Source organism: Acomys russatus, chromosome 32 (genome assembly GCF_903995435.1).
Source record: "Acomys russatus chromosome 32, mAcoRus1.1, whole genome shotgun sequence".
Taxonomy (NCBI): domain Eukaryota; kingdom Metazoa; phylum Chordata; class Mammalia; order Rodentia; family Muridae; genus Acomys; species Acomys russatus.
The window spans coordinates 21,045,491-21,068,923 of record NC_067168.1 but is presented as its reverse complement, the minus strand read 5'-3'; the positions used below and the strand labels follow the sequence as shown (position 1 = coordinate 21,068,923).

The 23,433-nt window shown below is 40.0% G+C and overlaps 1 non-coding gene across 1 annotated transcript; it reads right to left on the bottom strand.

Annotated features, from left to right (window-relative positions):
• Positions 1-19,439: 19,439 nt before the first annotated feature.
• LOC127184469 (U6atac minor spliceosomal RNA) lies at positions 19,440-19,565 on the bottom strand. The gene has a single exon (XR_007830115.1). It is a non-coding gene; the product is annotated as a U6atac minor spliceosomal RNA (small nuclear RNA).
• Positions 19,566-23,433: the final 3,868 nt, after the last annotated feature.

The following is a 23,433-nucleotide window of genomic DNA, read 5'->3' as shown; positions in this document are numbered from 1 at the left end:
TGTCATTTGCTAAAAACAAACCAAAAAATAAACAAGCAAACTGAAACTGGTATCTTTGCTCAGCAATAGTTATCACTGAAGGGAATCCCCTAATCTTACAGTATATTAAACAGCTCACTATTTGAGCAGGAAAATAATCGTTTCAATCACATAGGCAGAGTGCAGACATTCCAACTGAATTGGCCCAAAATATGGCTCCACTGACAAAGCAAAGGCTGCTTTCTGAAGGCTTCTGGGATGAATCACTATTTTACACAGCTTTCCCAAAGTTCTACTGCATTGAACGCTACTCAGTAAAAGCGAGATGCATTGTGTATTAAGGAGACCCACGAAGCAGTGTGGAGCGGGCACTTGGGTGAGCGGTGATAAATGTGGCTGTGGTCTGCTGACTCTTACAGATCTCTCTATAGGTCTACAGGGGACTAGTGTCCACTAGTAAGATTGCTTTCCTCTTGGCTGATGAAGCATTCACAGGCACACAGAGGGAAAGAAACTGGATTTGTTTTAATCCAAGAATTAGAAATATACAAACTTCCCCATTCTACGAAAAAAAAAGATCTTTTATTTTTCTTGTGGAGAAAAATTATGAAGTACAATCTAACTCTAAACTGCATTGACAATGCCCACCTGAGGGCATCTTACTTTTAGGAGATGGGGTAGCACCACATTATGAAAAGGAAGTTAGTGAGGAGGATGAACTTGGTACTCAGGAAATGTTTAGATTATTTTTTTTTAGTATACAGAGATTTATTATATATAGATATAGACATAATATAACAGAATTTTCTGGGAAAGGGGGGTATTTATTATGGGATGCTGCTGAGCTCACATCTTACTTCAGCCTGAACAAGCTCACTGCAGAAGGAGGATCATCTGGATGATCCCTTGACTGTCTGAACGCCTGTCTAAAACCATTGCCTTCAAGTTCAGAAGCACCAAGCCTGCCAGCCTGTTTGACTTCTTTCACTGCCTGGTTATTTCTGCTTCATCAATCCCTCAGCAGTTTTCTGCAGGAGGGGCATCGTCTACCTTGAGCAAGAGTTCTGAGTGGATTCTTGAAGTCCAGTGCTGTCAGGGTGTCCTCTGAGGCAGAGGCTAGCTGTCATCTCAGTGTTTACCACTTGCTGTTCAGAGAAAAGGTTGCTCTACAATTTGCCGCCCTCTTCCGCTTGTCTACTCCGTGGAGACAAACGTTTTCCTCAGTGGCAACCTCAATCTCTGAGTTTCGCAGAGCTATGCCCCAGTCTCCATTTGGTACACTTCCCTAAGCACTAGTTCATTTAGCTTTTGTGTTTGTGCATTCTAAATAGTCACTTCTTGAGAAGTTCCCAGGCTATACAGGACTGTTTCAGACTAAAAGGTTTTATGGGGGGAGGGGGATTTTGACCTTAATGAAACATGGCACATGTATGAATTTCAAGTCATCCTAGCTATTATCATCATTTCATCTTGGCTCTGGTCATTGGAATGGATGTTAGGTCCCAATGGAAGATTTTAACTCTTTCTATCCTGAAACTGTTCTTAAAGAGATCGGTTTGTTCAATTCACGACTTCGGGTGTAGCTATTTCCTACCCTTTTATATGTGTATAACACAAACTGCACTAAGTGGAATCATACAAATCAGGGCAAGTCTCATTGCACACAATGTTTATCTTAACTAACCAGCCATTATAAGAAATATAAAATATCAGGTCTCCTGCTGAAATAAATAACAGTATTCCCTCTCATTATCATGACCCGTGCTTCATTAGCTGAGGGTTGTAAACTCTCTCAGAGAAATGCTTGGCAAGCTGAACTAATTCAAATCTTAAAATACAGTTTATATGTCACAGATTGGCACATGGCACAGTATTTGGTACCCTGTCTGACCGGGTCCCTACGGATGCTACCTAGTAATGCCAACAGGAGACTTACCCTCAAACAGAAACATGTTTACCAGTGAAGGAACATTTGCAAAATATAAATAAGCTTCAAAATTTCTGATTTGAGAATTGTGTTTCTTAAACTCTGGTATTAATTTGAAGAAATAAACTGATTTCATTTATATGCAAATATATAAACCGTGGTTCAGTCAGGGGAACTTCGATGTTCCAAAAGGTGACTGTATTCTATTTGCCGATTCAGCTACGATGCTAACATGTTAAATAAAAGAAAAGAAAACAGATCAGCATTCCATCCGTGAGTGCATCTTTCTTTTTTTTTTAATACTGTAATGCATTTTTAAAAAAATTTTTTAAATTAATTTATTCTTGTTACATCTCAATGTTTATCCCATGCCTTGTTTCCTCCCATTCCTCCCTCCCTCCCATTTTCCCATTATTCCCCTCCCCTATGACTGTTCCTGAGGGGGATTTCCTCCCCCTGTATATGCTCATAGGGTATCAAGTCTCTTCTCAGTAACCTGCTGTCCTTCCTCTGAGTGCCACCAGGTCTCCCCCTCCAGGGGACATGGTCAAATGTGAGGCACCAGAGTACGTGAGAAAGTCATATCACACTCTCCACTCAACTGTGGAGAATGTTCTGACCACTGGCTAGATCTGGGTAGGGGTTTAAAGTTTACCGCCTGTATTGTCCTTGGCTGGTGCCTTAGTTTGAGCGGGACCCCTGGGCCCAAATCTGCCTATCATAATGTTCTACTTATAGGTTTCTAGGACCCTCTGGATCCTTCTAATTTGCTATTCTCCCTTGCTTCTCTCATTTAAAGTCCCAATAGGATGTCTTAAATTGATGGCTTGATGTTTTCTTTTGTGAGGGATCTTTAACATATTCAGTATGAACACAGGATATCTTTTGTCTTTTCCTGCCTGCTCCATCCTGGAAGTCCTGGAGAAGAAGGCTCCTCTGAGCTCATTCAGGCTGGGACAACTTTTGAACCTTGTATTTCAGCTCAGGTCCTGTGTTTCCTCATGGCGATGGGGCTCTTACTCCCAATGCGCATTACCTTCCTGGTCATCTTGCCCTCTCCCTGTCAGTTCAGTGCAGTGACTGGAATGCTTCCCAGGTCTCTAATCTTTCACTTCGCTCTACCACATCTCTCTGACTCCAGTTAGAAAAAAAAAATTATTTTAAAGCCTTGCCTAATTTAACTCGACCCATCTAGGTAAGTGAGGATAATCTTCACCCTGTAAAGTCCATATTCTTCATGTAGCTCAAAAACCTGTTTGTTGTGTGAAACACCGGAGGGCAGATTTCAGAGATTAGGGTGCCATTCTGTCTGGCATCATTAGCTTTCTCTGTTAGCTATAAATTAGCTGTGGCATGAGCCTCGTGAAGAACTTCATGCAATGGCTGCTGAGAAAGCGATAACAAGTTCTCTCCTGTGATGAGCTCCTGGTGAGTTTCTCGATCATACTGATCAGCCGTAAATGCATAGACATCTAAACAGTATTGGATGGACTCAGCAGGTGTCATTGTGTGTTTGTGTGTGTGTGTGTGTGTGTGTGTGTGTGTGTGTGTAGACACACTAATAAAAAAGAAGCGATGATGAATTTTGAAGGAGCTGGTGGGATGTGGGAGGAGAGTTGGTTGGTGATGAGCAATGGGTGGGAATTACATGGATACAATGCTCACGTGTGAAAAATCTCAAAACCACATAAAAAACAAACCTTGTAAAATTATAGTTTAGTTTCTTTCCTAGTCCTACAGCTTTCTGATTTATACACTATAAACGCACACTGTAATGCCATTATTATTCTTTTAAATATTTATCATCACTTGAAGAAATAAAGACAATGAACCACGTGGGGTTTATATGACCTACACCCTTAACTATTTTCTGATTTTTCTCTACAAGTGTGTCTACTTTTCATTTGTTCAGTTGCCAGATGTTATTTTAGAGTTGTTTAAGAGCCCCAGTTTGCTAACTACAAAATCTTCCAGTTTTTATTTTTAGGAAACTCCTTTGGGCTATTATCCTCCGAGCAATGAAAAGCCATTAGGCAGTACCAAGCAAGAACATGAAATAACCATCTGAGTTTTTTTAGGATCACTCATCACCCTGGATAAACAATTAATTACATGTTGAAGATGGACCAAGAGGCAAATTCAGATGTCATTGGAATGAACTGGAAAAGATAAGGATGTGAACAGTCCAGATGGAGACATGAGGCTTATATAAGAATGTGTCTTATAGAATGATTATAAGAAGATAAAAAAAAAGTTTCTATCAAATAGTTTAGGCTCCACTGTAAATTAACAAGTTGGCATTCTGGTTTATTAGTTATATACATATATATATTTAAATGTAACTACATTCATAAATGAAGAAAATAATTATCCTGTTATAGAATTACAGCTCAAAACCAGAAGGCACTAACTATCTCAGTCTAATTTTCTACAACAAATGCATGTAAATTAGTTTCCCACAAAAATACAATATGCTTGTTCACATGAGTTACTGATAAGAAATTAAGCATTCTCTTGTGCACATGTGGTCTAACAAGGTTACAGTCCAAATACTACAATCTACCATCCAGTAGATTGCATTAAGTTACACTTATTTATTTGGTAATTGGTTCCTAGAGTGCCAGGACTATTCACAGGTCAGCTTTAGTGATCCGTGGGAGTAGCATGTGAATATTAACCATAACAAGTAAAATGTAAGCATCCCGTTCCATTTATTTTTCATCTGTCCCCTTCAATATGGTTAGGGCTGGCAGAACACAGCTGAGTGCTGTCAGGGAGGGTTTCTTCATAAGGGCGCTAAAAGTCTGATCAAGCTCAACTGTAGATGTTCCTGGCCCTTGGAACACATAGAGACTTGTGCTACTTTGACACAAGGACTGTGCCAGTGTTCAGTGGTAATAGGAGGCCTGACCATTCTGGTATGCAGAGTGCCATCCCACACAAAGAATCGTCTTTCTCAGAATACCAGAAATAGTGCCTTGGGTATATTCATAGGGTAGGTGTAAGGGTCAGTCTTCTTTGAATCCCTTGCCACACTTAGCATAATACCCCTACTGGTACTATTGTATTTTATGCTATATATTTTAAAAATGATGAATGTATAAATAAGTGAGCTATATGAAACACTTGGGTAATATGCTATAAAATATAAAGAGATTTATGTCACTGACTGGCCTAAGAGGGACCCAAAGATTTTATTTTAGTTGTCCATTAATAATTTATATTCAGGCATAATCCCTCCTCCCACGCCTTGCCATATTTAAAGTGAATTGTTTCTCCTCCTTATAAAGATGGCCTAGATCCTTTCTACTTAAGCACAGTGAATACATCGTAAATCCATGCTGGCTTTCTTCAGTGTAGCCAAGAATACAACAGGATTGCTAGAGTCTCTTTGTTCTTAGGGAATTGCAAGGTAGCCACTTATGTGGTCTAATATTCCATTAGCCAAATTATTCTCAGTGTGTGTCTTCATTAAACAGAAGGATACAGTGGGTTTATTTGTCCCTGTGCTGTTTTCCACATTTCATCTTTCACTGAAAACATATAGTGCCCTTGAGGTTTTTATTTTTTCCAAGTGAATAGGCTTTCCTTACATAAGCTTAAATAGAAATGTATGTGAGTCAGTTCAAGAGAGTTTAAAAAATGGTTTAGCATGTCCATCTATTTTCATTCAATGATCAAATATTAATTGTAAGACATTGTTCCACTAAACACCAGGCATAGACACACTAATAAGACAGCCTCTGCCAGAAAGGACTTACAGGGTAAAAAGGAAAGCAGGAAAATGGTTAGGATAACGTTGTACATTGTCTACAGCAAGCATAGGTTTAGTTGCTAGATGTGATTCAACAAAGTAAGTGGCTAGCTCAGCCATTGCAGGTGAGTGGGGGAGAGGAGGCATGTTGGGGAAATCTCAACATGTGGCATGCAACCCAGAGCCTGAAAGAGTGTGGATCGTAAATAGGTGAACACGTACTCTGGTGCCTCACATTTGACTACGTCCCCTGGAGGGGGAGACCTGGTGGCACTCAGAGGAAGGATAGCAGGTTACCAAGAAGAGACTTGACACCCTATGAGCATATACGGGGGAGGAAGTCCCCCTCAGTCACAGTCATAGGGGAGGGGAGTAAGGGGAAAATGGGAAGGAGGGAGGAATGGGAGGATACAAGGGAGGGAATAGCCATTGAGATGTAATATGAATAAATTAATAAAATAAAAAAAAAAAGAAAAAGAAAAAAGCGAGTGTGTTTACAAAAAGGAAAAACACAAGGTGTTTGTCATCCACTCAGTGGATTTGGGTGTCAGTGATTAGATGGTGAGGAGCTAAATTGCCAGTGCCCTGAACACCACTGTGTAGATTTTGAAATGTATTTTTCAGGGTAGACAGTCACTCCGTTAGAGTGGTGGTCTGTGTTTAGCAGCATCTGCATATATAAAAGGGCTATCTTTAGGCACATATCCACATGTCTATCTAGAACAGCCATCTTTAGGCTCACTCCAAACTTAATGATGAAAACAACCCCGGTTGTGGAGCTCAACAAATAGTGGCTCAGTTCTGATGACAATACAGCCAGAAATTGCAATTATCAAGGAAAAGAATATACACATCTGTGAGTTTTAAAATATCTCTTAGTGAAAGTTTGATTTCTAAAAGATAAGACAGGAAAAAGGACAGTCACAATAGATGTATACTGTTGTAAGTTTGCAAAGCCATTATGGCCTTCCCACAAAGATGAAAGAGAAAGACAAACATTGAAGCAAGTAAAACCAACCAGGTGGATTAAAAAAAGGAATATGAAAGCCACTTTAAACTTTGATAATTTGTTGGGGGCAGGAGAGACTAATCATAATGTGGGGCATATGAAAGGAGGAACACAGAAGCGCTTCCGTTTTGCACGTACTTAGGTTGCCGCAAAATAGTGGAGAATGGGGTCTGACTTTCACACGTACTCGGTGCCTCATATTTGACCAAGTCCCCTGGATGGGGAGACCTGGTGGCTCTCAGAGGAAGGATAGCAGGCTACCAAGAAGAGACTTGATACCCTATAAGCATATAAAGGGGGAGGAGGTCCCCCTCAGTCACAGTCATAGGGGAGGGGAGTAAGAGGAAAATGGGAGGGAGGAATGGGAGGATACAAGGGAAGGGATAACCATTGAGATGTAATATGAATAATTTAATAAAATTTAAAAAATAAAATAAAATTTAATAGACAGGGCACCACGTGAACAGCGAGCATGGGACTCTAGAAGGAAATATAGCTGCAAAGAGAAGGGGAAAGTTCAGCAATTGTAGGAAACCACAGTATATGTGAAAGAAGCATGTGAAGTTGAAGGTGAAGGCAGAAGTGACACAAGGCTCATGACCGTGGCTCTTTTAGCTGCGATAGAGAATTTGGGGCGAGGGTCACCACTTCATTTGGTATAAGGAGAACCAGGCACAGGGAGGTGAAGGGCATACTCATGGAGTCCAGAAATGGACAGAAGGTCTTGATTACCAGTGCCAAATGATGGAAGGTCTTCTGGTTTTGATATTATGGGATCATTGGCAACCTTGGTTGAGGTTTCTGGATTGTATAGGAGATACTTTTTCTTCAGCCTCTGACCAGAAGTGATAATAGGCTCCCCATTTGAGAAGAATGTGCTAGGTTTTGTCTGCCATTGCTCAAGACCTCAACATTCCAGTGATGTTGAGAGCTGAACCAAGAAAAGGCCTGTAGATACATGCTTAAAAGTCTGATACAGTTTCCTCCAGGAAAAAAAAAAAAAGTAGAGTGGAGCGACTGACTGGACACAAATGAAGGGGAAAAAGAGGTCCGAATCCTCAGCAAGCAGAACTCACATCATAGCAGAATTAACAGGGGACCTTCCAACACCACAGCCCTCAGTCATATGAGGGAAATATGAGATGCCCTTGGCAACTACAGGCCTCCAGTGGATGGCATGGATGGCAGGAAATAGAAACACCTGTGTGCTACCCACATTGCTAATGCTGGCAACAGTCAACAAGGGTAAAATGATCTCTCTCTCTCTCTCTCTCTCTCTCTCTCTCTCTCTCTCTCCTCGCTCTCTCCTCTCTCTCCTCCTCCCCTCTCCACCTCTCCTCTCTCTCTCTCTCTCTCTCTCTCTCTCTCTCTTTCTCTCTCTCTTAATTCCCTTCCTGCTCTTCCTCCTCAACTTCTCCAGTCAAGAGTATTGGCTTACTCTTTAATGAATGCCCTTCTTCCACCGTCGTATCTCTTAACCCTAAAATACTTTAGCACTCTATCACAGCCTGCACTGTGCTGTCCTCACTTCCAACCAAGGACAGCCATGGGCTCAATAGATGACCTGGGATGAAACAAAATAATCTACGGCTCTCTGTTTTCTTATTTTAGAACTGGGTTAGAAGGAACCTTGTCCCTGGAGTTTGGGAGAATTGGTTCATGATACCCCACAGCACCAAGCACTTAATTGACTTCTGGTTTAATTCTAGGTGTCTGAAACAGATTCTATTTAATAATTTAGGCTCAATTATTTTTGGACTGAATTGAAATGACCTTTGTATATTAAAGTTTCTGTTTCCTTGAAAATCCATGTACAACCAGGCCTCAAGAATTCTAGTTGTCACACTATACTGTTTGGCCCACAGCAACATTAAGCCGCATCTGCCTTTGTGACATTCTTCAGTCACAAATTTGCTAGCATACACAGAAATGTCCAAGCACCAGGCTTCACAGTTTATTCTTTCTCTTATGAGATTATTTATACAGTGAGAAATTCATATTAACTCAATATAAAGAAAGTATTTGGATTGCAGTGGAGTTCAGAGGAATCCAGGAAAGTCACAAAGTTAATCTTCTGCTAAAAATTTAGTAGCAAAGAGATATATTTGTGAAAAACAGATTTTTATATTTTATAAAATCATATACATGGCTATGAAGCCAGTGCACATATAAAATCAGAGTCTTAAGGGAAGAATATCTATTTTAGTTAATATTTTGTATTCATAAATGCCCTTCCTTTTTAATATGCCTCATATTGCAGGATGTAAATGGCCTCTCCAGATGAGTAATTGAAATGATTGATGTGATTACTTGGCACCAATTCAAATCATTCCTACTTGATTTTATAAAATTATTTCAAAATTCAATTTATCCAACAAATATGTTCCTTCAGCACTCCTGATTCAGGTATTTCCCACTGAAGTTTTGACTGCACACAAAACTGCCATGGTCCTCAGTGAGTGTGCAGGTGGGTGATTAGAAGAGCAAGAAGGTAGTTAGTTATGTGTGTGGTAGCTGTCATGAAGAGTGAAATAGAAGAGGAAAGATAGCCCTTTCGATGTGTGCTGACTTGGGGGTTCGGCTTCCTACAGAAAGGAACCGTTTAAAGGTTTTACTTAAATATGCAGAGTCTAGCTGTTTAGACATGTTCAGGCAGAGAGAGGAAGATGGAGAGAGGGTAAGCCATGAGCTAGAAAGAATGCAGAGAGCTGGTGGTGAGTACAGATGAGAGCTCAGTGACAGATGAGACATCACAAGTAGATCCCGGGCAGACATGGGCCATCTCCTTGGTGTCAGAGACATTTGATTTCATCTAAGGGCCACAGGAAACAACTGTTGGCTTGCCAGTATTGGACAAGCCTGATTGCATTGTGTTTCACAAGGAGTACTGGAGAAGAACAAGAGTGAAGGTAGCATATGAAGCCATGACAGTGGTGCAGAAAGGTGTCTGGACTCTGGTAGCTGGAGACTGCTTAGATTAGGGGAGTGACTGGGAATACAGAGTGTAGACCATCTGAGAGACACTTAAGCTGCATAAACAGAGGATCTTGGTGGGAGAGAGAGAGAGAGAGAGAGAGAGAGAGAGAGAGAGAGAGAGAGAGAGAGAGAGAGTATCAGTGTGTGTTGGTGAAATCATTGAGAAAGAAGGATTTATAGCTTGAGAAGTTGGTAAGAGGCAGTGGGGGCCCACTATGTTTATAGAGTTTCTGATAGCCCCCACTGAGAATGAATCATACCTTTTAAGTAGTATTAAATGACATAGCATTCAGATGTAATTTAAAAATATGTCAGTACAAATATGTCAGTACGTTATAGTCTTCTAAATATTTCTGTGTACAGCCAATCCTTAAGTAACATTATTTGACATGATTTACATTGAAAGGTCACATTATACTTAAATAAATTAAAATCGCTTTTATTGATCTTTCCAGTTAATCTCAGGATATATTTTCAACAGTATAAAAGGTTGATAACTTACACAACATCAATCATAGTTTAAATTAAGATACTTATATGTTCATATAAATGATTAATGAAACTTTTCCTAACAGAGTCATCTCTGTTCTCTTCCCCAGCACACGTTTTCTTCTCCATATAATTAGACATTCCTTTGTAAAAGTAAACCAGTAAGTAAGAGTTCTCCATTGCCCCTGCCACTGACTTTCCTTAACGATGCACCATGACCGGGATTTGTGGCCATTATGGTTATCATAGCAGTAGAATGCAGACTATGATAACAGGTGGATAATATGTTTAATCAGAGAATGGGAAACAGTTATATGGAGGAAGCATAATTTCTTTTGAGCCGGCATCATAATAACCTTGTTTCCTCAGACTTCTTTTGGGTATGGAGATGTGGGCTCAGTGAAGTGGGGTTTGGGCCCTAGAATCTGTCCTTTGATACTCCTTGGGTTCTTTTGAGACGTTGCCACATATTTTCTTTATTTCTATGATTAAGCTTAAAAATCATGAAGATAAACGGTAAACAATAGACCCATAATACTTTAAATAATTGAGTAAGGCTTTATTGCTTTATTATATTCTTTTTCTAGAGAAAAATGCACAAGATGTGTGTGTGTGTGTGTGTGAGAGAGAGAGAGACAGAGAGAGAGAGAGACAGAGAGAGACAGAGAGAGAGAGAGAGAGAGAGAGAGAGAGAGAGAGAGAGAGAGAGAGAGAGAGAGAGAGAGGTACTATAGCTCAGGCTTGCCTGAAATTTAGCCCTGGCTTGTCTCAAACTCATAATTCTCCTGGCTCAGATTCTTGAAAACATGTATTTCAAATGTGCAACACCATGACCAGCTATATTTTTGCTTTTCATTGCATCAATTCATTTTTACAACAATGATAATAATAGCGAATAATAATTACAACATGTGATCTACATGTCAGGGGCCATGATAACTTCAAAGGCATTGTGTTGTTTTAGTTATGGCAATCTTTTAAAGTAGACTTCATCAACCATGGCTCATTGAAAAATCAAATGAAGTCTCCTCAATAACCTAATGGTAAGGCCCCACTGCCCAAGGCACAACTTACTTAATGTCAATGAACATGGAGAAACCAAGCTGAGGCCCAACCAGAAGCTTCACCCCCTACTGACAAGCATTCATGTTGCTGGAAGGAAATTTTTGTGCACACAAAAGAGAAATGTAATCATCAATATCTCCCAGCTACAAACACTGATACCTGTAACAGTAACCTGCCTGCAAGATATACTAGTGTAGTGTTGGAAAAATGTTATGGGAGTAACAAACCACTCTTTGATTAGCTTTAAGGCCAATCCATGAGAAGGAACTCAGACATGACACTACTGAAGTGGCTAAGAACCTAAGACTAGATAAAGCATGGGACTATGAAAGAATCTACTACTATTATTCTGTGAAAGGGACATAGCAATCTAGTGACTCCTAATGGCACATTTCTATATGTACAGATCAGGGAATAGCTCAACTCTCATCAGAGAAGCATCTTCTTTCAGTGGATGGTAATGAACACAAAGACCCATAACAGAAGAATGAGCAGAGAGCAATAGACTGTGGAGCACTTAGCCCTAAGTTGGATGATGTTGCAGGATAGTTGATCCCACTGTGAAAACCAAGATTGTGAATTATAAAAACCTGTTTATTGTTTGGTGTGGCTAAGCCCTAACACACACCTTCAATCCAAGAGCTTTCTGTGTGCAGGACTTAATAAAGTTAACCCTAGGTCAAGAGGCAGAGCAAGTAACCAGATGATGGAGATGTAGTAGAAAGGACGGACTTTTAGAGAAGAGTATTTAAGACAGTGTGGAGACAAAGAAGAAGCTCTTTAGCCTTTGCCTTTCTCCTCCCGGGCTGTTGGGTGACCTAGCAGGCCTTTTCCTCCTGTGCTATCAGCTCAGCTGAGTAAGAAAGAAAGGCGTTGTCCTTTGGGACATGAGCTGAGTAGGAAGGTCAGCTGGACGCTTTTTCTGCCTCTCTGAACTAGCAGGTTTTCACCCCAGCATCTGGCTCGCAAGTCTTCACTGGTAAAATCTAACAAATTGGGATTCCATTCTTTACAACAACAGAAAGAAATCACTGAAGACTTAAGGGTCTATGCAGAAGAAGACAGGAAAATTGTATGAGCCAGATGTGCTGGATAACTCCAGGGAAACAGCATCTTCCAGACACAACAGGACTGATACACATATGAACTTACATAGACTATGACAGCACACATAAGAAGGGCACAAGGTCAAACTAGAAAAACAAAGAAAGAAACAAACAAACAGACCCGCCCCAGCTTAGAGAAGGGGAAGTGGACACAAAGCCCAACCCCTAGCCAAGAAGCTATTTGGAAATTGATACCTATGGCGAGGGCAAAATCATTTTTCTCAAACAGAGTATAACTGGGTACATCAACCACACTTCAGTGCAAGCCCCATGCCCAGGAGCAGTGAGCCAACACAAAATGGATTCCATGGTTGTTTGTGCTCTTTTGTCTTTGATTATTTTTGTTTGTTTTTTGTTAGCTTGTTTTAATTACTTTTTTTTCCCCTTCTCTTTTGAGAGATAGAAAAAGAACATAGAGTTGGGTGGTTAGGGAGGTAGGATCAGAGAGGAGTTAGGGGAGGGAAAACGAAAAGACCAAAATATGTTGTATGAAGAAGAAAGCTTAAATAAAAATTAACTTAATACTTTTTTCAAGAACGAAACTCAGTTTAGTTGTATTTAAATGATATATGCTTAACAATATTATAGATTTCATAGATACAGATAGATAGTAGTGGACATCTTTGTGTTTGTTGCTCAGCACCCATTTTTACACTCTTTACAGTAGTAATTGTAAATTTATTTTAGTGAACATATTCTCTTACATATTCTCTCTTCTGCAGGGCAGAAGGGAGCACTACTGGCTCCATGTTCACTGGAGCTGCACTACTCTGGTCACTGAGTCAGGAGTGGACATAGATCAGAGCAAGGGGAGTAGAATGTAGGAGACCTTTGAATAGTTTTGCTTGTGGAATGTACTGATGTTGAGCCCAGGTTCTGTTCTTGTGCATGCCAGGAAAAGGACTCTACCACTCAACTCCATCCCTAGGATGGCGAGAAGATATTTTCTGAAGTGAATGAGAGAAAGGCCTGTGACTTCCCTACTGACCATGTTAGTAATGATGATGTTATGACCCAGGGGCTACTGGAATGTGTATAGGTTAGAGCTGAGAAAAGAAACAGCAAAATAGCCTGGAGGGGTGGTGCACACCTGTAATCCCAGCACTCTGGGAGGCAGAGGCTGGAGGACCTCTGTGAGTTCGAGGCCAGCCTTATCAACAAAGTGAGTCCATGACATCCAAGGCTACACAGAGAATCCCTGTCTCAAAGAAAGAAAGAAAGAAAGAAAGAAAGAAAAACAGAAATAGCAAAAGAACAGAGAAACTGGTTCCAAATGACATTGAGCGTGTCTTTTTATCAGACTGAACAAAACTCTGCTCTTCTGGAATTGGACACCTGCCCCACTAGGTTTGTGGTTTGGACCTCCTTCAGGCTGAGTTGAAATGTCTGTCATGTGAGGTCACAGGAATGATAACTGACTGATCTCAGGTATGAGATAAAATTCCTCACCGCGCATTCCTTCTATAAAACCAGCAGTGACTCCTCACTGTCCATTCGTCCTAGCATGTCATTAGCCGGTTTTCTTCCATTCTAACCATAACCGACTATCTCACAATACAGAACAGATGAGGGATGGTGTGTGCATAGGTAAAAACACACACAGAAGACCATGAATCTTTTTCTCCTGCTGTGTTGCCTCCTCCGGCCTTAATATAAGGGGAGGTGCCTCTTATTGCATCATGATTTGCAATGTTTGGTTGATATCCCTGCGAGGCTTGCTTTGTCTGAAGGAAGAGGTGGATCCATGGGAGAAGGAAGGTGGGAGAAGGGAGGAGAGGAGGGAAGAGAAACTGAGCTTGGGATGTGATATATGGATGGTGATGATGATGATGATGATTATATCCTTAACCTGTTAAATTATATACCTAAACGCTTTCTGTGTTCTCTAGTATAAACCAGGTGCACACAATTTTCATTGGCTTTATTTTTGCTTTTTTATTTTCAAGACAAGAGTTTTTCTGTTCAACCCTAGCTTTCTGGAACTCACTCTGCAGACCAGGCTGGCCACAGACTCACAGAGATCTTTCTGCCTCTGCCTTCTGAGTGCGGCCATTACAGGGTGCACCACAATGGCCCAGCTAGTTTTTAGGATTTTTAACCCCAACTTTGTGTGCTTTGCAAAGGTTTAAGTCAGTGACGTCTGCCCTAGATTATAAGAATGTCAACACAAGAAGATTGCAAATTCTCCTGATGAGGACAAGAAGGCCCAAATACAACACTATGTACGAGGAGTGACTCCATAAGAAGTCCGCAAAGAACACGACTGGGTGAGTCTTTGAAGCAAACACTCCTAAACTGGGGGACATATATTACTTCACTTTAGTATTAGAAACTTCTCCATTTCTCTGTCATAAAATAAATGGCAAGTTTTTAGCTAAATGTCTTGCTGCTTGATTTGGGAGAAAGTGGATAGGGCCCTTACACAGTCAGCGTTATTGACATGAATTACCTTGGAATATTTATTAACAACATTCAGTGAAGTGCAAAGCACTCACTAGAGAGGTCCGGGATTAGCCAAATATTAATTTTTAACTGCGAAAGATTATCTTTAGCATCAGGTTTGAAAGTATCCAAGCTTATAAAGACAGTCATGCGATTTCATTTTAAGTGTCCCTTAAGTCATCATTTTATTTTAACTGAACCTTCCTGTTAATTGAAAATTATAAGCCTGACTCTGCTGTGATTATGTTGAATGCTACAGGTTTAGGAAAACACCTTAGGCAAGTTATTCTCACTGTAAGACCTAAACTACTACAGGCTGAATATTTATGCTCGTCTCCAAGTCCCTTGGTTGAAACTGCAATTTTTAGTGTGATGATATCTGGAGTGAGGGCTTCAGGAGTTAATTGTTCTAGATGAAATGATGGGATAGATGTCCTGATGAAAAGAATAAAAGACAAAAGATCTGTGTTCTCTACTATGAGAGAATAGAGCAAAAAGGTAGCCACCTGTAAACCAGAAAGAGAGATATCAACATGAACTTGACTATGAGCAGCTTTCCTGATCTCCAGCTTCCAACCTCTAAACTTAAAGAGAGAGAGAGAGAGAGAGAGAGAGAGAGAGAGAGAGAGAGAGAGAGAGAGAGAGAGAGAGAGAGAGAGAGAGTAATTTAAGTCACCCAGCCTACGGGAGCTCTTCACAGTAGCCCCATTGACAGATAGACACCATGAAAGAAGATGCTATGTATGTCAGAATGCTTTAGTCAGGGACTAAAGGGACACACCAATGAAAGTGACTTAAATCATGTGAGTTTATTATCTGACACACAGTCCACAGTTGACCAATTCTGGCCTTCATCTTGAGTCAAAGCAGTGTTATCAGGACTATGATGTCTTTCTAAGCTCCCATCTGGATTCAGTGCTCTGCCTTGAGTCTTCAAGGATGTCTTCTTTGAGCTACAGGATGTTTTTTGGCCACAGGAGGCCTTACATGTCCAGAGGGCGAAGGTGGGTTTTTTCTACAGATGAAATTTTTTTTTTCCTGAAACTCAGTTTGCAGCAATTCCATGAACTGCTTTGGTTTATACAACTATGTCTAGGTTGAGGGGCCTGGGCAGTAAGAATCTAATATTCTCAACATCAACAGTAGGTAGATAGCAGAGAAAATTAGTAGGTGAACTACATAGGTTTAAAGTGTCAGACTGTCCAGACTGCAGAGGGGCAGAGACAGTAGCTGTTGACTAAACCACACAGGACATCAACATCCAAATAAAATGAAGATTCATTGATTTTTGGACAATTGTGGTGGTTCAAATAAGAATGCCCCTTTCCCCATAGGCTCATATATTTATATTTAAATGCCCAGTCACCAGGGAGTGTTACTGTTTGATAGGATTAGAAGGATTAGGAGGTGTGGCCTTGGTGAAGGAAGTGTGTCCTGGGAGTGGGCTTTGAGCTTTCAAAAGCCCATACAGGATCCATTCTCTGTCTGCCTGAGGATCAGGAGGTAACTCTCAACTATGTCTCCAGCACAAAGCTGGCCTTCTGTGCCTGCTGCTACGCTGACCACCATGATGATAAGGGACCAAGTCTCTAAAGTAGTGAGCAAATCCTCAATTAAATGCTTTCTCTAAGAATTACTGTGCCATGGTGTCTCTTCACAGCACTAGAATATTGACTAAGACAGTAGGGTATAAAGAAAGTTTTGACTTAAACCCTTTATTTTTTTTTTTTAAAGAGTTTTTTTTGTTTGTTTGTTTGTTTGTTTTCTATAATGTGTGATTCTATCAGGCAGCAGTCTACATGCTAAAAGAGCATTCCCAGCTCACTCGGCTGTCCATAATGGCAACAGCGTATATTATAATAAAACTACCTCTTGCATATGTGGGCTCACATATTGTTCACTTATTATTGCAGTTTTGTGACTTGCTTTTGCCAAAAGCCCATGTGTGTTTTACAAACGGACTCTAGGCGATTGTGTCACAACAGAAATTCACCTCATTTAAGGAAAGGAACTAACTCAAGACAGTGTACACATAATTATGTTATTTGGAGTGCTTGTATTCCTAGAGGCTTCCTATCCATGAGCTGTTTTGTTTTTGTTTTGTTTTGTTTTGTTTTAAAGATTTATTTATATGTATACCTGCAGGCCAGAAAAGGGCATCAGATCCCAGTATAGATGGCTGTGAGCCACGATGTGGTTGTTGGGAATTGAACCCAGGACTTCTGGAAAAGTAGATGGTGTTCTGAACCTCTGAGCCATCTCTCCTGCCCTGTAGCCTGAAAAGAAATATATAAACAAACACACATACACAATCAACCAAAGTAAAATTCTAACAATGGGTAGTGCAAATCTTATTTTAATTTACCACAGTATATAAACTAGGTGGCTTCTCACTTATTTTATCTTTACTTATTGTTGAACATTGTTGAATCATTGATGTTGCATATTTTAATTCAATTTAATTGACACTTATGAAATCCCTAATTATACTAAATTTGGTAGGGATACAAAGAGATGGTATTTTCTGTTTATAAGAAATGTAAGATACTATCCACAGGCTTGAAATTTGAGTGGGACAAAGGTGAAGAGTATAAATAGTCTATTTGGTACTCTGAATGTGAGGTTGAATTATAGGGTTAAAAATGTTAGACATACAAAGGAGTTGACAAGGGGTCTTCAGGGTGGACTTGGCCAGGGCCAAGGCCAGAGTCAAAGCCTTCATCTCATCACTGTTATATATTTCTGATATTCCTAAGGACTTGTCAGTATTCTAAATACAGCAGGTGTGCAGATTTCTTTAAGCCTTACACAGAACCCGAGAAGCTCTTCCCTAAGATCATCACTCTTATCCATGGCCACACCATGTGGAGGGGAGGAAAACCAAGGCAGGACAAAGAGATGGAGAGAATTACGAGGACACAGGAAGAGAAAATTTCCCTTACCCTGGAATGTGCTTGAAGCCTCTCCTCAGCTCAGAATTGTATCACAATTAACACATTTGCTGTGAACGTAGAGACTATATTCATTTCACATGTGGATATTTCACAACACGATAGATATCAGCCATCTTAAGGCCTAACCATGCATGACCTTGGATAGATCTCAACTTCTGGGCATCCAAACAAGACTGTTCTGTGTCTGCAGTAAAGATAGCATCCTTTCCTGCATCCTGGGATCTGTAGTTACCTCCAATTGTAATCCTATCAGGCAGCACCCCAAAACACCCTGTGATCTCATCTAAGTTTCTTAGCACGCCTTGAAGATAATAGCTTCAAACCCCACCGAATTTCAGTGTGAAGACAGTGAAGTCACTCTTCCCTGAAGGAGTATACTCACACTCGGGTGTCTTACCTTTTCTGAGCACCCTTTCAACTTATAGTTCTATGCATTAAAAAATCAACAGTAAAAATATCTTTCAGTGAACCCTGTTTCTCCTGCAACTGGCCCACACTCATGCTCTATGATATATGTCTGTCTGTCTGTCTGTCTGAGAACCCCCTTGTTTCTTTACCTTCATGCTTAGTGTGTTTAAAGGCTGTATTAAACCATCTTTAGTAAATCCAGCTCTGCTTAATATGGACAAGTACTGAAGTTCTATTTTTACTGAAGACAAGGATCTTTTTTTTTTTTTTTAATCTTAATTAAGGTCTCCAAAAGACAAAGATGTTTTTCAGCCTACAAGGCAGTGGTGCGGAGCGGTATCTTGTCTCCTGACTGCCAAGATCTCAACCGTCTCCTCTCAGTATACAGTGTTATCACTTGTTTACTCAAAGTAAAGAGGAAAAACATCAATGCATGTCTTATTTTCACTTGCCTAATGGTTCGCTTGCCATTGCAAAACCTCAGTGTAAACTGAAATTCCTATAATCTTCCTCGAGGGAATGTATCTTACAGAAAAAAAAAATCAAATATGTTAAAAGTGACAAACCTTTCATTTTTTCCTTCTTAGAGGTTAGAAATTGTTTAGTGAATTGAAATGTTCATAATATGTATTATTTAAGACATAAAGAAAAATAGTTTCTAACACTATTTAGTGAGTCTATGGACATGAGAACTGAATGCGGGTTTAGCTATTTGCTAGGCCACAGTTTCAAGCAGGCTGCACTCAGATACAACTTATTTGGTCTGCAGAGCGATTTCTCTTTCTAGTTCTCATTAAATTGATTGTTTATTACACACACACACACACACACACACACACACACACACACACACACACACACCAAACCAAACCAAAATAAAAAAACTAAACTAAACCTCAACTGAAGACAAATGGTTTCTAACATTTTGCAAAAGGCTGAAGTCAGTGAACTCATATTCTGATGGCAATAACCAAGAGCTCGGTGGAGCAGGCTCATTGACTTGGTGCCCGGACTACTACCTACTCAGTCACTGAAGGTTTTTTAGATTCTTTTTTTTTTTTTTTTTTTTATTTAATATAATTTTTTTTTATTAATTTATTCTTGTTACATCTCAATGTTTATCCCATCCCTTGTATCCTCCCATTCCTCCCCCCCCCCATTTTCCCATTATTCCCCTCCCCTATGACTGTTCCTGAGGGGGATTACGTCCCCCTATATATTCTCATAGGGTATCAAGTCTCTTCTTGGCTACTTGCTGTCCTTCCTCTGAGTGCCACCAGGTCTCCCCCTCCAGGGGACATGGTCAAATGTGAGGCACCAGAGTATGTGAGAAAAACAGTGGTTAGATGCCACGAAGTAGGTGGCAATGCCTTAACCGTATGCGTGTTGTTAGGCCCAAGGGCCTCTTCCATCCTTGTCAAGGGGAGTGCTAACCTTCTCTCCTTTCATACAACACGGTTTTTTAGATTCTTATAGCTATACAAAAAAAAAAAAAAAAAAAAAAAAAAAAAGCCACACAGAGTAAATTAGCGCAACATCAGCTTGTTGGCTTTTTGTCTTATGGGAGGATGGCCTCTCTTCTGAGAGACTCCACGGGGTCGCAGTCCAGGTGTCAGCAGGGGTGGGCTCTTATCTGTAAGCTCCAGAGAAGAAGCTGTGCCTTCACACCACCTTAGATTGTTGGCAGACATCGGTGTGGCTTTAGGACTGAGGCTGATTCTGATTCTTCCTGGCTGCCTGTGAGGGAGGGCTGACTTCTGTTCTTTCATCCATCCCTCTCTCCTTTAGTTTCCCAACCAGGATGGATGCTCTCTCTTACGTGGGATTCTCATTGTGCTTTCAACTTTCCCCTGAATTGTGCTCTGCAGCCACCTAGAGAAAACCCTGCTTTTACAGTGTCGATGTGACATTTTGGGTCCTTACTTCAAAGTCAGCTGATTAGGAGCTGTGATCCCATCCACCAAATACTTTTGATCATGCAGTGTAATGAAATCCTAGGAGTGACACCAAGGCTGAGATGATAAGGCATCTTGGAATTCTATTTACTTAAACAACAATGGGTTCTTGATCACCGTTATTTTGTTGTAATTATTTTTCAGGCAGGGTTTCATTGTGTAGGCCTGGCTGTCCTAGAATTCACTCTGTAGACCAGGCTGGCCTTGAACTTACAGAGATCCAAGTGCTTCTGCCTGCCTCCCAAGTGTGGGGATTAAAGGCAAGCATCATGACCGTAAATACAAAAACACCAAGTACTAGAGATATAAAGTCATGCTAACTCTTATGCTAGTGAAAGGAAATGTCAGGTGCTGCTATCTTGAAACATTGTTGACTGGAACATAGCGAACACAATATATGATGGCTGTTCCTATTCTAGGGCATGTTCCATAACTATATACACTTAGTGGAGTTTAAAAAGTAGATAAGGAGTTGGGGGCAACTGGATCATGCTTTCATAGCAGAAAATTCATGGGTTAATCACATTTTTCTGAATCTTACAGTCAGTCTATAGCACAATATCAAGATTGACTCTTTTTTTGTTGTTTTGAAAATTTGGAACATTTTCCAGAGATCTTTTTTTTTTTTTTTTGCAACTGATGAAGTTTGCTCAGACTACATTAAGACTCTTAGAAAAAAGAATCTCACAAATGTTTGAGACTTAACACAATGTTATGTAACAACACTGCTTTTATTTCGGGTAGGAAATCATTTGGGGCTGACTTTGAGTGCTGTTTATTTTCCCTAACGAGGCATGCCAAAGTCTGTGTGTCCCTTCCCCCAAGTGGGTCACATGTCTATAATGGCCTGCAAATTCTTTACTGGGGATCATTTTGCATAGAAATTGTGATTAATTTTTTGTTTCTTTCCCACTAAAAAATTGGCTAAGACACGACCCATTATATTTCAAATAAAGAGAAAAACAAATCTGACTAGATTCTATTTATAATTCACTCAGGGTTACTGTGCTGGCAGGAATATGAATCGAGGTCAGAGTACCTGTTATCTTCCGTCATTAGAAAGGTCAACCTGGCAGTGCCTTGTCTTTGAATCTCTGATGGGATCCCATGTGTTCCCAGCCCCAAGTAAGGCACATAATTTGGGCCCAGGGCTGTTGTAGAGATCACTGGATACCAGCATAGGTCAGTGATTTGCACTGAGAAGAGAGCATGTTGGCATTTTGTGTGTTGGAGAACGAAAGTCAGGACAGCCACACAATTATCATTTGGTTGTTGAAGAATTGTACACTACAGTAATTAAGAGAGTTGTAGTGTAATGCTGCAGATAGAAGATGACAGGTCTGAAGAGACAGGCAGAGCCTGTACTTTTTCTCCTGTTTCTTTTCACCTAATGTAAAATTATAGCTTCATATAGTGACTTATTTATTTATTTGTTTATTTATTTATTTATTTATTTAGGCTTTTTTGAGACTGGATTTTCCTGTGTAGCCTTGGCTGTCTTGGAACAGGTTGGCCTCGAACTCAGAGATCTACTTGCTTTTGCCTCCCAAGTGCTGGAATCAAGTCTGTGTGCCACCACTGCTCAGCTTATACAGCATTTTTATATTAGGGGAAAAAAAAAAGAACAGTATTTAGACAGGAATAAACTACCTGCTTCTCTAGAGCATTGCCTATTTGGCTCAACTGACTTTATTTGATGCCGTTGTATATAGTTGTACAAATGATCACATTTGATAGTGTTATTCATGTTATCAAGTCTGGTTTTCCCTGCTCCTCCAGGCGCCTCCTTCTCTGTCCAACCTGAGTGGAGGTTTAGCTATATCCTGCTCTCCGGCCATGTTAATTGACTCAATTGCTGCACTGAGATAAGTGGACCAGAGAGTAAGGAAGCTGCGTGTGTGGGGTGGGCGCCAATCATCTTACAGTAGAAGAATAGCAGGAAAAAAAAAAAGGTCAGGCCAAGAGATTCATGATCGCTTGTCATTGTAGCACAAGTGGACTCAGCTCCTGCACACCTGAAACCAACAGAGCAGCTTTAAGCTTTTGTTTTCACCGCCTTGTGACTTAGTCTTCTGACAAGTTTGAGGGGTGTTTTGTTAACAGCATGCGTCAGTTCTGCCTGATCAGATAGAATCACGTGGATCTGAACTGAGCTTGGCATTTGCCACCCCTCTCCATGTAAAACATGCTCACAAATCAACTGGCACGCCAAGGTTCATTGATATTTTCCCATGATATGCATTTTCATGCTAAAATCGATGTATGCCAGCTCCCAGGAGAGCTGTAAAACAATACATGAACTTGGATTAGAATGATGGATTGAAATTAGTCTCATTTTTAGAAAAGCAGCTTATTATGAGATTTGAAAGATACATTAGTTTCTTTGTTTGTTGCCGTAATAAAAAATATTTAACAAAAGCAACTTGAGAAAGGAATGGCTTATTGTGGTTCACAGTTGGAGGGGGTAGCCCATCACAGCGGGGTGTCATGCAGCCAGAAAGCTTCAGAAAGGGTGAATTTAAGAATGAATCTATCAGTCTTTTGGAACTACTATGTAAACCCTGAAAGTCAATTAATATAGTCATCTTAAGCAAATTAGCTATTGTATGGGCCATATACCAATAATGGATGGATCGGGCCATTTTGGGATAGTAACAGAAAATATTTCCTTAAGAAGATCATGGTAGATCAATGACAATTGGCCATTTCACTTAAATATGTGAAAATTACAAGCTATGTAAGTTTCACTTACATAAATAAGGCAGTTGAATTAAATTTAATTTTGGATTTTTTCCTTTCATGGATGTCTTTTTTTTTTTTTACATCTTGTGCTACTACCAGTTCCATTTTGATTGACATAACTAATTTTTTACGTGCCCACTTTTTCAATTTTGTTATAATAGAATTTTATGGATCTGAAAAAAAAAATGTTTCTTTTACGTGACATTTCTTATCTCTGCTTGATTTCTTCTGGGAGAATTTGACAGAGGGGATCACTGAAAGTAATTTATTTTTCCTCACTTCTAAACTTCGGAGGTACCTCATTTAAACATCTGCCTACTGCCAGCAGCAAGTGTGGTACTGATAATACGAACAATGTTCATATGTTCAACAACATTAATAGAATGGGTCTCTATAATCCTAATCAAATTTCTACCAACTAAGAAACAACACCCTTTTTGTAACATTTGCTCTAAGTTCCTTTTTCCTTCCGTTTAAGTTTGCTTTTCAATTAAGCAAATGTTCTGTGAAGAACTGGCAGTACTCTTGGTGTTTGCAGAGACTATATTTGAGTTCCACATCATGGAGTGCTCAAAGATTCCCCAAACATAAAATTACTTAGTCATTTTTTAAAAAAATTATGTAGAT